General features: G+C 54.4%; 1 protein-coding gene across 7 annotated transcripts in view; it reads right to left on the bottom strand.

Annotated features, from left to right (window-relative positions):
• Positions 1–12,514, bottom strand: part of NFIC (nuclear factor I C) — a 64,391-nt gene that overhangs the window by 34,418 nt on the left and 17,459 nt on the right. The window lies entirely within an intron of this gene.

The following is a 12,514-nucleotide window of genomic DNA, read 5'->3' as shown; positions in this document are numbered from 1 at the left end:
TTTGAGAATCAGCAGAACTCCTCTTTTGAGAAGCTGAGCCAACTGCTCCAGGTCCTGGATATCAACGGGAAGGAGTTGTGGCAGGAGGAGCCCGAGGAAGGGACTGGAACCTGGCGTGGGGGAGCAGGAAGACTTCCTGAAGGAGGGGACATTCGAGTTGGGGCACTGATGTACAAGTAGGAGTTTGCCAGGCACAGAATGGGCTTGTGGGGAGAGAGACTAGAGTATGAAAATAATAGTAACAATCACTTTCATTTATTGAGTGCTTATATGCTAGAACTACACACAATCCCGAGACCTACATACAGACCTACAGCAGGGCAGATGAAGCCCTGGGGAAGTGAAGCAATTGGTCTGAGTGCATACAGAGAGACAGCTGCCTCGCTAAATGTGTCTGGGTCTGACAGAGACTGAGAGGGTGCACAAAGGTCTGAGGTGGGATCAGCTACAGCCCTTCTCCTGGGCAGGTGAGGCCAGGCCTGCTTCCCCAGAGCCAGACAGGGACTGCAGTTCGTTCCTGTGCCGAAGGGCTTGGATACAGAAGGAGCCCAATTAACCTGGAAGCCCCCAGGAATCTTTCTCCTCTTCCGCCAAAGCCAAAGGAAAATTGGGGTGTGGCCTCCCTCAAATGTCTCCCCAGTACCCCAGGAGGATGGTCTGCAGGCTGGCCAGATAAACCCTTGCAGCTTCTTCCCAGGTGCCCAGAGATTTCTACCGACCCAGCCATGTGCCCATTTCACAGATTTGGAAACTGAGGCAAAACGAACAGCTTGGAGCCAGGCCATCTGTTCTTGTTTCTGGGGTGTAAGAACCATGTGGCAAGACTGCTCACGGCCTTTCTTTGTCCCTCATTGGCTGTTGACTCCAGGCCAGTCTCTGGCTCTCTCTGGGTCTTAGTTTCCCCAGCTGTCCCATGGGACTGAGACTGCAAAACGTCAGCCTAGACACCTCTCTGAGCAGGAATTTGGCTCGGTACCATTGGGGCTCTGTGGGTGTGATCCCCATTTTACAGGAACAAAACAGGGGTTCAGAGAGGAGAAGTCAGTCACCCAGTGAATACTGTGGGTTCTGATGCCAGGGAGCTACCACCCCGTCAGCCTCCTGCCTTATTGCTGCTAATCACTGAATTGGCACCTACTGTTTGCTAGATGCTCATTGTACCTGCTGAACAATTACAGACTATCACTCCTACTTCACAGAGGGGGAAACGGGCACAGGGTGGGGCAGCAGCTGGCCCAAGTTCACCTGGCAAGACTGGGAATAAAAATGGGAAAAACAGTGCCTGTGCAGGTGAAACTCGCAGCTTAGGGCTGGGCAGCTGGCAGTTGCCCATCCGGCCTGCCCAGAGTCCCGCAGGCGGCCTGGGCACCACATCCCAACCTGCCCGCTAACAGCGCTCTGATTCCAGGCGTGTCCCTGGGTGTGTCTGGGGTGCCATGCCCTTGCTTTGCTCCTTCCTTCCTTGCATATTCCCAGGCAGGTGCTGCTACAGACAGGAGGCGGGGGCCAGAGGCAGGAGGGCAGTGCCAGCCTCAGAAGGAGTTGTGTGATTCGAGTGACTAACTTGCACGTTCCCACTAGGGCCAGGCTGATAATCGCAATGAATTCTCATACTTTGAAATCTGCCTCTGCCTGGCAGGCCCCCATCATCACTGGCCTGAATCAGGGCAGGGGCCTCAGCCTGTCTCTGAACTGCCTTCCTCTCCCCCTAGAGTCCACCCTTTCTGCTGTGGCTAGAGGGCGCCTGTGAGCCCCTGAGTTAGGTCCAGTCCCTCATATGTCCAGAGCCTTCCAGGCGACCACATCCTTCCAGGCGACCACGTCCCTCCAGGTAAGAACCCAAGTCCTCCGTGGCCCCTTCACTTCTCTACCCTCACATAACTTCCCCTCTCCCCCTTGCTCACTCTGCTCCAGCCACATGGGCTTCCTCGCTGTTCCTCCAATATGTCAAGCTGGATTCTGCCCCAGGGCCTTTGCATGGGCTGTGCCCTCTGCCTGGAATTTCCTTCCCCTAGTTCTTCACACAACTGCCTCCTCCTCACTCCTCAACTCTCAGCTCAAATGTCAAATCCGCAGACAGACCTCCCCCAAATAGGCCATCACTCTATTCCCTTGCCTTCCTTTATATTTCTCCATAGCCCTTATGAACTGGTATTAGTTTCTTATTCTTAATTTCTTGCTCTTTGTCCATGTCCCACAACAGACTGTGAGCCCCATGAGGGCTGGGTTCTTGTCTGTGGAGTTCACGGTGGTGTCCCCAGGACCTAGAAAAGTGCTTGGCACAGTAAGTGCTTAATAAATATTTATTGACAACAAGGCAGTTCTATTGGCTGAGCACTGAGCATGTGTGCACAATGCTGTCCTAACTAACCCCTTTGCAGGGTTTCACTCGTGTCTCCTTCAGCAGCCCCGTGAGGAAGGAATATTTACAGATGGGGAAACTGAGGCCCAGAGAGGGATGCCACTTGCCAGAGGTCACATGGTGAGCAGTTGGCAGGGGCAAGACTCCCACTGTGCCCCACTGCCTTTCCTCACTGGCATCTCCCATCGCCCAGATGGGGAAACTGATCCGCAGGGAGAGGAGGGATTAACGGAGCATCAGAAGAAGAGTGGACCAAGCCAGGACTTTGTGCCCTACTCGAACGACGCACTGCCAGTGGAAAAAAACAGTGTGACAATAAACAACATCAATGACAATAATAATAATGATGACAATGATGGCATCGATGAGCACAGAATTGGCCAGGGTTTATGCAGGGCCCTAAAGGGGAGACTCAGGGGACTTGGGTCCCTTTAAGAGCCTCCCCTTCCCCAGCTGGGCCCTGGCCCGCCTCCCTTTATGTAAGCAGGCCAGCTGCCCTTGCATAACCTCATTACATAAGAAAGCAGGGAACAGGCTTGTCCATCCGGCAGCAACCTGTCCCAGCACCTGTCCTGGGCTGTCTGTGGGGCTGGCCTAATGCGCAGGGGAGTCATGGCCACCCAGAGTGGCCACTAGGTGCAGCTCGGCCTGGGGGATGCCCTGACCCCCAGACACAGCACCCTCTGGGCAGGAGAAAGTGAAAGGCTTCTAGCGTGTGCAAGTGGACAGGGACTATTCCCATTGCTCTGAAGGTGAAACTGAGGTCCAGAGAGGGCAAGTAAGCAGCATGGAGCTGCACAGCCCAGAGTGGAGGGTGGAGGTGGCAGAGTTGGGGTGAAATCTGGGCTTTGTAGCCTCAGCCTGAGCCTTAATCGCTCTAAAACAGGGCTGCAAATAGGACCTTTCTCAGCAAGGCCTGGTGTGCAACAGGCATTCAGTAGTGGAACCTTCAACTTGGTGCTGGCCCTGCTCGAACACCTTTTTAATTCTGTCAGCTGGCTTCATCCTTGCTGGTTGAACTCATTCTACACTTGAGGAAACTGAGGCCTGGAGGAAGGCGAAGTGACTGCCCTGTCCACAGGGCAGGTGAATGCTGCTCACAAGATGCCCAGGCAGCAGGTGCTGTATCACTGCACAATGGGTACGGGGAGAACGCTGAGGGGAGAATGCTGACTGTGTACCAAGTCCTGGCCCAGATGCTATTCTATCTGTTCCAAAAAACCCTGAGGGTGGGCACAAGGAGCCCCAGACACAGATGAGGAAACCAAGGCACAGAGGGGAGAAGGGATGGCCAATGTCAAGCCCAAGCCCTGCCATGTGCACACTGTCTTCTCCCCTAGGCAGGCTTCCTTAGCCTGGGGCCCATCCCTCTGACTGCAGGAGGCTGAGGGTATCTGGGTATGGTGCCCGCCCTCCCACCATGCACTCGAATCCTTCCATCTTTGGGAGGTGTGGGGCTTGCAAGTGGAGGCGGTCCCTCTCCTCCCCCTTCTCTCTGGATGCTGGCCCTTTAAGGCAGCAGGCTGCCAGGGCTTGTCCTGGGGTGACCCTAAGGGGCGGGTGTGGTCAGGAACAAGGGGCCCATTCAGCTGCTGCTGCTGCCTCCGGGCAGCCCACAGGCTGGCCTGGGGTGGGAGGCAGGGAGGAGACTGACAAAGGCAGGGAGAGACTAGGGGTGGGCAGAGCAGAGACAGAGACTCAGAGATAAACAAAGAGACACAGAGACACAGAGACAGAAAGGGGGGCAGCTGCCTAGGCTGCACCTCTGCCTCTCTGGTTCCCCCAGGTTAAGGGTCTGAGGCTCGCCCAACCCCTAGTTAGGCTCCAGCCCCCAAAGGTGTTCCTTGTCCAGCTGAAGTCTAGGCCCAAACGGGGACTCTGGGGACATCAGGGGAGGCACCCCAAACAGCCCCTTTCTCGGGGAATATTGTGGGCACTCAGAGACACCGGACCTGGGTTCGAATATTGAATGCCTTTTAGCTGTGACTCTTGGGCCAGTGCCTTTGCCTCTCTGGGCCCCAATTTCCCCACCTGTTAAATGCGGTTAATGATAATCCCCACCTCGGTGGAATTAAGGTGAAGTAAAATGGTGCACATAATTCCTGACATTTACTGAGGGTTTAACTAGGTAAGCCCTCGATATGCCTGCAGTTCCCCTGTAAGCGCCCCCGAAACATACAGGCAGACAACCCCTGCCTCCTGCCAGATGTTGCCATCTGTTAGAGTTACTGCCTTCAACTGAGGACCTACTAAGCACACATGGCCCCACAACAACCTCTGGAAACACAGCCAAGGTCCCATGGCCCACATCCAATGAACAACAGACATTTACTAGGTATTAAATAAAGTCTCCACTCTTATTACAGGTTCTCACAGCTACCTATCCCCACCATCGGCTCCCAAACACCTCGAACCACACGGGGGCTCCCATCCAGCTGGCTGCCCCAAGACTGCCTCAGCCAGTCTGGACAGGGCCTCAGAGAAACTAAAACCTACCTCCTTCCCCCTCTGAAGGCATCTTTTCTGGAATATTCTGCTCAGTCACCAATGTCTGAGGACAGGCTTATTTGACTCTGACCTGAACTTTCTGGATCCCCGACTCTGAGAATTCTAGAACTTGCCCCCTGGATGTTCTAGAAACCAGCTCAAGAAAATCCCAGAGCCCGACCTTGGGTGCACAAAAACTCAGCGTAAGGAATTTTGCAACCAGCCGTCAATGGTCCAGAATACACGTAAGGGTTTCTTGGATATTAGTAAAACCAATACTGGGTGAGATCACTGGTGACAGATTCGGGAGCTTTAGAACCTGTCCCCATAGCCTTGAGAACCCTGCTTGGGAGATGTGAGAGCTGTTCCCAGATGCTGTAAAGATTCTCCTTGAAGAATGCCAGAACCCACCCCAGGATGGTCTAGAACCCAACTCACAAAATTCTGGAGCTCGACTGTGGGTAAGCAAAAATTCTGGACTTTGCTTATGGACACCCAGAAATCCAACTTAGGAAATTCTGGACCCTGCTCCTGGATGGCCAAGAATACACTTGAGGAATTCTAGATCAAGGAGCCAGCTTGCGGGATTCTGGAACCATTTCTGGGGTGGCAAAATAACCTAACTTCAAAGAATTCTAAGGCTTCCCCCTTAGCGCAGTGGTTCTCACCAGGGCGATGCTGCTCCCCACGGGCACTGGGTGACGTCTGGAGATCTTTTTGGTTGTTGGTGTTGGAAGATGCTCCTGACATCAAGCTAGGAATGCTGCTTAACACCCCACAGTGCCCAGGACAGCTCCCCACAGGGTCAGCAGTGCTGATGAGGGAAAGCCCCAGGTGAGACCTTCTAGAACCCACTCCTTGCAGTCTCATAACTTGGGAGCTTTTAGATCTGCCTAGGAATACTCTAGAATTCAGATGTTCTAGAGCTGAGCTGCCCAACACGCCATAAGTTGGACTGAGTGCCTGAAATGTGGCCAGCTGGAATGGAAATGTGAGTGTGAAACACATGTTGAATTTCACAGGCTCAGGACAAAAAAAGAATGTAAAACATCTCAGTAACTGCTTCATATTGATTATGTGTCAAAATGACACTATTTTGGATGTCCTGGGTTAAATAGAATAAATTGTTAAAATTAATTTCCTCTGTAGGTTGACACTTTTAAGTATTAGATACCAGAAAAATGTTTCATTATGTGGTTCATAATTTATGTATTTCTACTGGGCTGTACTGTTCTGAAACTCATCCAGAATCACCTGGAGGGTGAAGACCCCAGCTCTGGAAATTCCAGAATTTGCCCCCTGGAGGATCTAGAAGCCATCTCAGCTCTGGCATCCTATAGTCTCCCAAACCCCAGTCCTGAAACCCCTTCCTGACTTGCAAGTCATTTACTCTGAGCTACGAGGGTCCCCTCTTTCTCTGCCCTGGCACCCCACAAGTTGGCCTGGAACAGAAGAGGGGTCAGAATGGACCAGAAGAAGGGCCCTTAGTGGGTAACCTGAGCAGTGCCCCACCCCTCTTGGGGCCTCAGTTTCCCCATGTGGACAAGACATCCATGTGTCCCCACATGACCCCTCCCTTATCCTTCACCAACTCTGACCATCTGTGACTTCCTGCCCACACCCAGCTGAGGGAGAGGGGCTGGCCTGGCAGCTGGCTGGGGAGGGGTGGCTGGGAGATGTCCCTATTTGCCCTCAGCCACCCCTAGCTCCCTGGGCACAGGGCCAGGGTACCAACTGCAGCGCTGTCATGCCAGGATGGCCGCCACAGGTGCAATGTGATGCCTTCCGCTTCTGCTGGCTCCTCCGAGGGCTGGGCCCGGCCTGTGTGGACAAGGCACCCTCATGGGCTGCCTCGGCGCCTTGCACTGGCGTGTGCAGGGTGCCCGCAGGGCGAGGACCTATGCACCAAGAGCTCCCTGTCTGGGCACTCACTGTGTGCTAGGAGGCTTCTTTCTCTTAGATGCTACCGGGATCCCCGTCACTGACTGCCTGTACCAACTTTACAAAGGAGAAGCTCAGAGATGGGCACCAACATGCCCAAGGCTGCCCATGGGCGAGAGGGCAGAGCTGGGCCTAGAACCACAGTAGGATGATGACAATGGCTGTGATCATAATAACTATTATTGTATTACCAACACTGATATTATTACATTTATGAATTATTTATCATTACATTATACATATAGAAAGCACCACTATTTATTAATTATTTTTATTAACAACAAATAACTTTAAATTTTGTGGGGCAGTAGCGATAACATAAAACTTGCCACTTTCACAATTTTTAAGTGCACAGTTCAGTGGCATTAAGTCCACTCATATGCCCCTAAGTTCCCAACACCGTGCAGCTCCGATGTGGGCTTTGGCCTGCTGTGTTAGCAGCATCCTCACCTGCCAGTCCCTCTTGGCCACTATATGAGCCCATGAGGCCTCCCTCCACTGCTATAAATACACCGTCAGCTGGTGTCTGGGCCTTCACACTCATGCAGCCACCTTCCCTGTGCAGACAGGCGGCTGGCACACCTGGCTGCCTGGTCCTGGGAAAATCCAGGCTGCCAGGCGCCCCTCAGCCCTTCGCCACCCAGAGGCTTGGAGAGGCGACAAGGTGCCCGTCCTGGGTCATATGTGCCCCAGTGGGTTCCCTGTGGGCAGAATGGCTCAGGGTCTAAGAGCAGAGCTGAGGCCTTCCCACTGCCTCCTGTGGCTGGGCAGAGGGTCCAGGAAGGGCGTGAGCATTTGTTTAGGGCCTCTTGTGTGCATTTCTGGAATCGCTTACTCCAATTCCTCAATTCAGTGGACACAGCTTGTATTCACCCCACTTTACAGATGGAAAAACTGAAGCTCAGAAAGGGGATACACCTCACACAGCCTTGGGCAAGCACGGACACAAATTGTATCCATTATAAAAGAAACAGGCACCCTCAGGCACCGCCCGGGTCACCCTTTGTCTCCCCAGCACAGCACCCAGTGCTGCGATGAAGATGATCAGGGACCAGAAGCTCGGCCCGTGTGCTCAGTGGTTGAGCGTCCACCTATAAACTAGGTCACGAGTCAATTCCTGGTCAGGGCACATGCCCGGGTTGTGGGCTCCGTCCCCAGTAGGGGGCGTGCAGGAGGCAGCCGATCAATGATTCTCATCATTGATGTTTCTATTTCTCTCTCCCTCTCCCTGCCTCTCTGAAATCTAAAAAAATTTTTTTTTAATAACAGGGATCAGAAGACAGGGGAACTTCAATTAGGGACTGGCTTGCTTTGCTCTGTGGCCCACAGGCCCTTCCCTCCTGCCCTCAGCTCCCTTCCATCTAGACCAGAGAGACGGGGCTTTGTCTTAAGTAACACAGCAAGCTAGGGGCAGAGCTGTGGCTGACCGAGGTCCCCTCGCTCCAGCCCACAATGCTCTTTATGGAGACCTTGGCACCCAAGTTTGGGCACAGCAGGTACTTTTGTTGTAGTTGTTAATCGTGAGCTCACCCAAAGATATTTTTCCATTGATTCTTTAGAGAGTGGAAGGGAGGAAGAGAGACACAGAGAGAGAGAAACATCAATATGAGAGAGACACATCAATCGGTTGCTTTATGCATGTGCCCACACCAGAGCCCGGGATCAAGCAGGCAATCAAGGCCTGTAACCAAGGTACGTGCCCTTGACCAGAATCAAACCGGGGACCCTTCAGTCTGCAGGCCGACACTCTATCCACTGGGCCAAAATGGCCAGGGCAGCAGGTACTTAATCACATGGCTCCTTTATTCACTATGTACTCAGGGCCTGCCCTTTTTATCATCTGTACCACTGGGAGGGTGTGGGTCCCACCTGATAACCTCAAAAGTGGTTTTCAGTTGTTGTTTTTTAGGGGTTTTGAGGACTCAAATTTCATGGGTTCTAATTCTGCTGTGCCTCTTACAAGCTGTGTGACTTTGGGCAAGTGTCTGACCATCTCTGGACCTGTTTCCTTATGGGAAACAGGAGAAGTTCCCTCCCTCCCAGGGAGGTGGAGAGAATTAAACCAGTTGAGATGTGGAATGGGCCCAGAACTGGGCACACAGTGGGCACTCAATATGTGCTCACAGTTCCTATTAACTTTGTTGTTATTACTGCTTCCTGGTTCCATCCAGGAGGAGTTGGGGATCCCCCAGTTTTTCCTGTCCCCCTCCTGGGGGCACCCTGGGCAGTCCCTCTCCACTGCGAGCTTCCCAAGCTGGCCCCTGCCCACAGCGCCAGTCAGGGAGGTTGGCACAGCACAAGGCGGGAGCAGGAGGCTGGCCCATGGCAGCGTCAGCAAATGGGCACCAGCTGGGCTGTGGCTGGGCGGGCTGGCAGCTGCCTGGAGCCGGCAGGCCTGGCAGCCCCTCCCCTGCCCACCCCTGGCACTGTGCCCCACCAGCCTCAGGTTTCTCAAGCCGCCAGAGGGGGCAGGGAGGCCTGGCTGGGCTTCAGGGTTGGGCAGGCGGCTTCCCTCTCTGGGCCCTGTTTCCTCCAGGCACCTTCCCAAATGCAAGGCAGGTTGAAGAGCGGCAGGCTCACCACTCCTGGCCTCCCCATCACCCTCACCACCTCCCTCTCCAACAACGCCTGCACCCTCTGGGCCATTCCAGCCCCCGGGCCTTTGCACTGGCTGTGCCCCTGCCTGGTGCACTCTCACTCAATCCCTCCAGCCTCCCTCTCCTTCAGGCTTCATCTCGAAGGTGTCCTCCTCTAAGAATTTCTACCTGTCCAGGGTGCACCCACCGGCCCCTCTCCATACCCCTCCCCTGCTTTGTTTCCCTGACATCACATTCTTTTCCATTGAACTGTGAACTGTCAGCTTCTTCATCCCCTGCTCAGGGCACCTCCCACCCCAAGTACACTCATGTAGCAGGCAGTCCCCAATGTCCCAAGGGGAAGCTCTCATCACCCCTCATTACAGTCCTTGCAGCTGTCCCCTAGGCTGGCCCTGGGGCACACACTGTGACCAGTCCCTGGAACCAGGCTCCTATGGCCATGGTGGCGCCAGATGGACGCCTGGGGCAGCCAAATTTGGGTCCAAGAGGTGCCCTTAGGCTCTAACAGTCCAGTACTAAAGGAACCTTCTCATAGCTGGTCTCCACCCCTACATCCCCCAAAATAAACCCCAGGGTGGAGGCCTTGGATTCCCCTTTGGGGTGTGGCCCCACAAGTCCACCTGACACCCTTTGGGAGAGGTGGAGAGGCTGGGGGGTGGGGGGGGGGGCGCGGGCGGGCCTTGTCCAAGGACAGGGAAGGGCTGAGAGGGCAGGCATGTGTGGTGCCTCTGAGTCCCTGTGTCTCTCCATGTCTCCGGGTCCATCTGTCTTTCCGTGTTTCTGTCTGCATTTGTGTGTGTGTGTGTGTGTGTGTGTGTGTGTGTGTGTGTGTGTCTGTCTGTCTGTCTATTGGTTCTGAGGCCCCACTCCTGATGTTGGAGGTGGTACCTCCATTCAGCTGTACAAGAGGTGCTCTCCTCATCATCCACCCTGAACCCCTCCAGAGGTCAACTGAGGCCCGTCCGTACCCCCTCATCAATCCCACGCCTCCAGTCAGGCTGAGGAAAGCGGACACTGTGCTCTGGCCTATGCTGGGGGCCCTCCAGCCCTGGAACCCACAGGGTGGGAGCAGGGAGGTGGGAGCCAGTTCTCTCTGCCATTAGACTGACATCTGCCTGGCTGAGAACAGACTTAACTCTGGCCCAGAACAAGGACAAGGGTCCCAGGGAAAATGGCAGGGAGCTGGGGCTCAGCAGGGGGTCCTGGGGCAGCCTTGGCCCAGGGCCTTGGCTGCTGGAAGCCTGGAACACAGACCCAGCCTGGGGTGGTCAAGCCGTGATGACTGGCTGCCCATATTGCAAACCACAATTTCCCTTCATCCCTTTCTGCCATTGAGTGTGGCAGGCTGGAGGGGGGTGTGTCAGCTCAGAAGCTGCCTACATCCAAATCCCACTTCTCCCCTTTCTTGGCTGCGTGACCTTGGGCAGTCCCTTCTTTGAGCTTCTGTTTCCTTTTCTGTGAAATAGGTCCCACAATGATTTCTACTCATGGGACTGCTGTAAAAATGGAAAAGAATTGCTAAGCTGTCAACAAACAATGCCTAACAGAGAAAGTGGCGCTAGGAGTTGGAGATTTGAAGCATAAGTAGGAGTTTTCCATAAGGGAAAGGCATTCCAGGCAGAGGGAACAGCAGGGGCAAAGGCCTGGAGGTGGGAAATCGTCATCGTAATGACGATGTACAATAACCATCCATGGAGCCCTAGCTCTGTGCCTGGTACTTGTCTTCAACAACTATGAGCACCCAATGTTCCTACAGGCAGTTATTTTTGAGCTTCCCATTTTATAGATAAGAAAACGGGGCACAGAGAAGTTAAGTGACTTGTCCCGGATCACCCAGCAGCAGGCAGCTGAGTTAGGGCTGGAATCCAAGACCAGTTCTCATACACCACCCCCACTCCAGCCAGCTGGGGCTGGGTCAGCTGGGTCCAGTGCAAGCAGGGATTCCCCTGGGATAATGGAGTCGGCTGGAAGCAGGGGAGGTTGGTAGCCTTGACCTTTCCTGGCCCTCATTCAAGGAGGTTGACCAGATTGGCCAACAAAGGCTAGAAGTGGGGCTTGAAGGTGTCTGGGGAGGCCTGGAGGCCTAGCTTGCCTGCTGAGCTAAGGGAGGAGGGGGTCTGTGGGGGAGGGGAGGCGCCTGGAGATTGTGCTGACGCTGGCAGAAAACTCTGCTTCAAAATTTTATCAGCTCAGCTCAGAGGAGGTGGGGGTGGGGCTGGGCGGCGGATGAATGTGGAGGGGGAGACCTGGACCTGCATGGTAATGAGCCAGGGCAGTCCCTGCCCCCTGCCCTCTGCCTGAGACAGTCACCTCCTCCACTTCTCGGCCTCCACACCCCACCAACACCGCTTCACTGCTGCCCCAGTGGGCTTGTTACTAATTGGTGCGGGTAGGGCAAGGGGCAGATGGGGTCAAGGTCAAGGAATCAAGGTCAAAACTGGGAGATTCTGTCTGGCTCTCCCTCCTACACACCTGGAGCTCCACAGACTCATCGGTCCTTATACCATTGATAGGAGTCGGCATGGACATTACCCCATTGTACAGAGTGGGAAACTGAGGCACAGAACTGTGAGATATCCAAAGTCACCCTGGGGCTGTTTGGCTCCAGCCTCATCACAGACACACAGACAGGAAGCAGCGGCCCTGGCTTTGGCCACCGGCACCTGTGACCTCAAGAGGCTGGACCAGTATCTGGCCTCCACATCTCTGCCTAGGCTGCTGACCACTGGGATCCCTTCACACCCGCCACTGCCCAGCCATCCTGCAGAGCTTAGCTCAGCCACACTTCCTCTTCCAGGAAGCTGCCATGGGCTGTCTTCACTCTCAAAATCCCTGCTGGTCTCAACCTCAGGCATTTGACCACAGAACCAAAAAACACCCAGCGAAAAGGACCAGAGCTGGGGGCACTGGGGACCAGACAGGGCAGTGACCTGGCCAAAGTCACACAGCACCCAAGCTTCCCACTCACAGCACAAATGTGTGCCCTGTTGGGCCTCCGCTGGAGGTCTGAGAGTCAATCAACCAGTGTTCGCAGCGCGCAACTCCAGCACTCTCCCAGCTTTCCCCAGAGGGATCAGGCTGTTCATCAACCAACTGTCTCCCATCAGTCACTCTTCTGTCCTCATTC

The sequence above is a fragment of the Plecotus auritus genome, assembly GCF_963455305.1.
Source record: "Plecotus auritus genome assembly, chromosome: 6".
NCBI classification, from domain to species: Eukaryota; Metazoa; Chordata; class Mammalia; order Chiroptera; family Vespertilionidae; genus Plecotus; species Plecotus auritus.
Note: the sequence above shows the minus strand (reverse complement) of the source record. Positions and strands in the feature narration are given on the sequence as shown.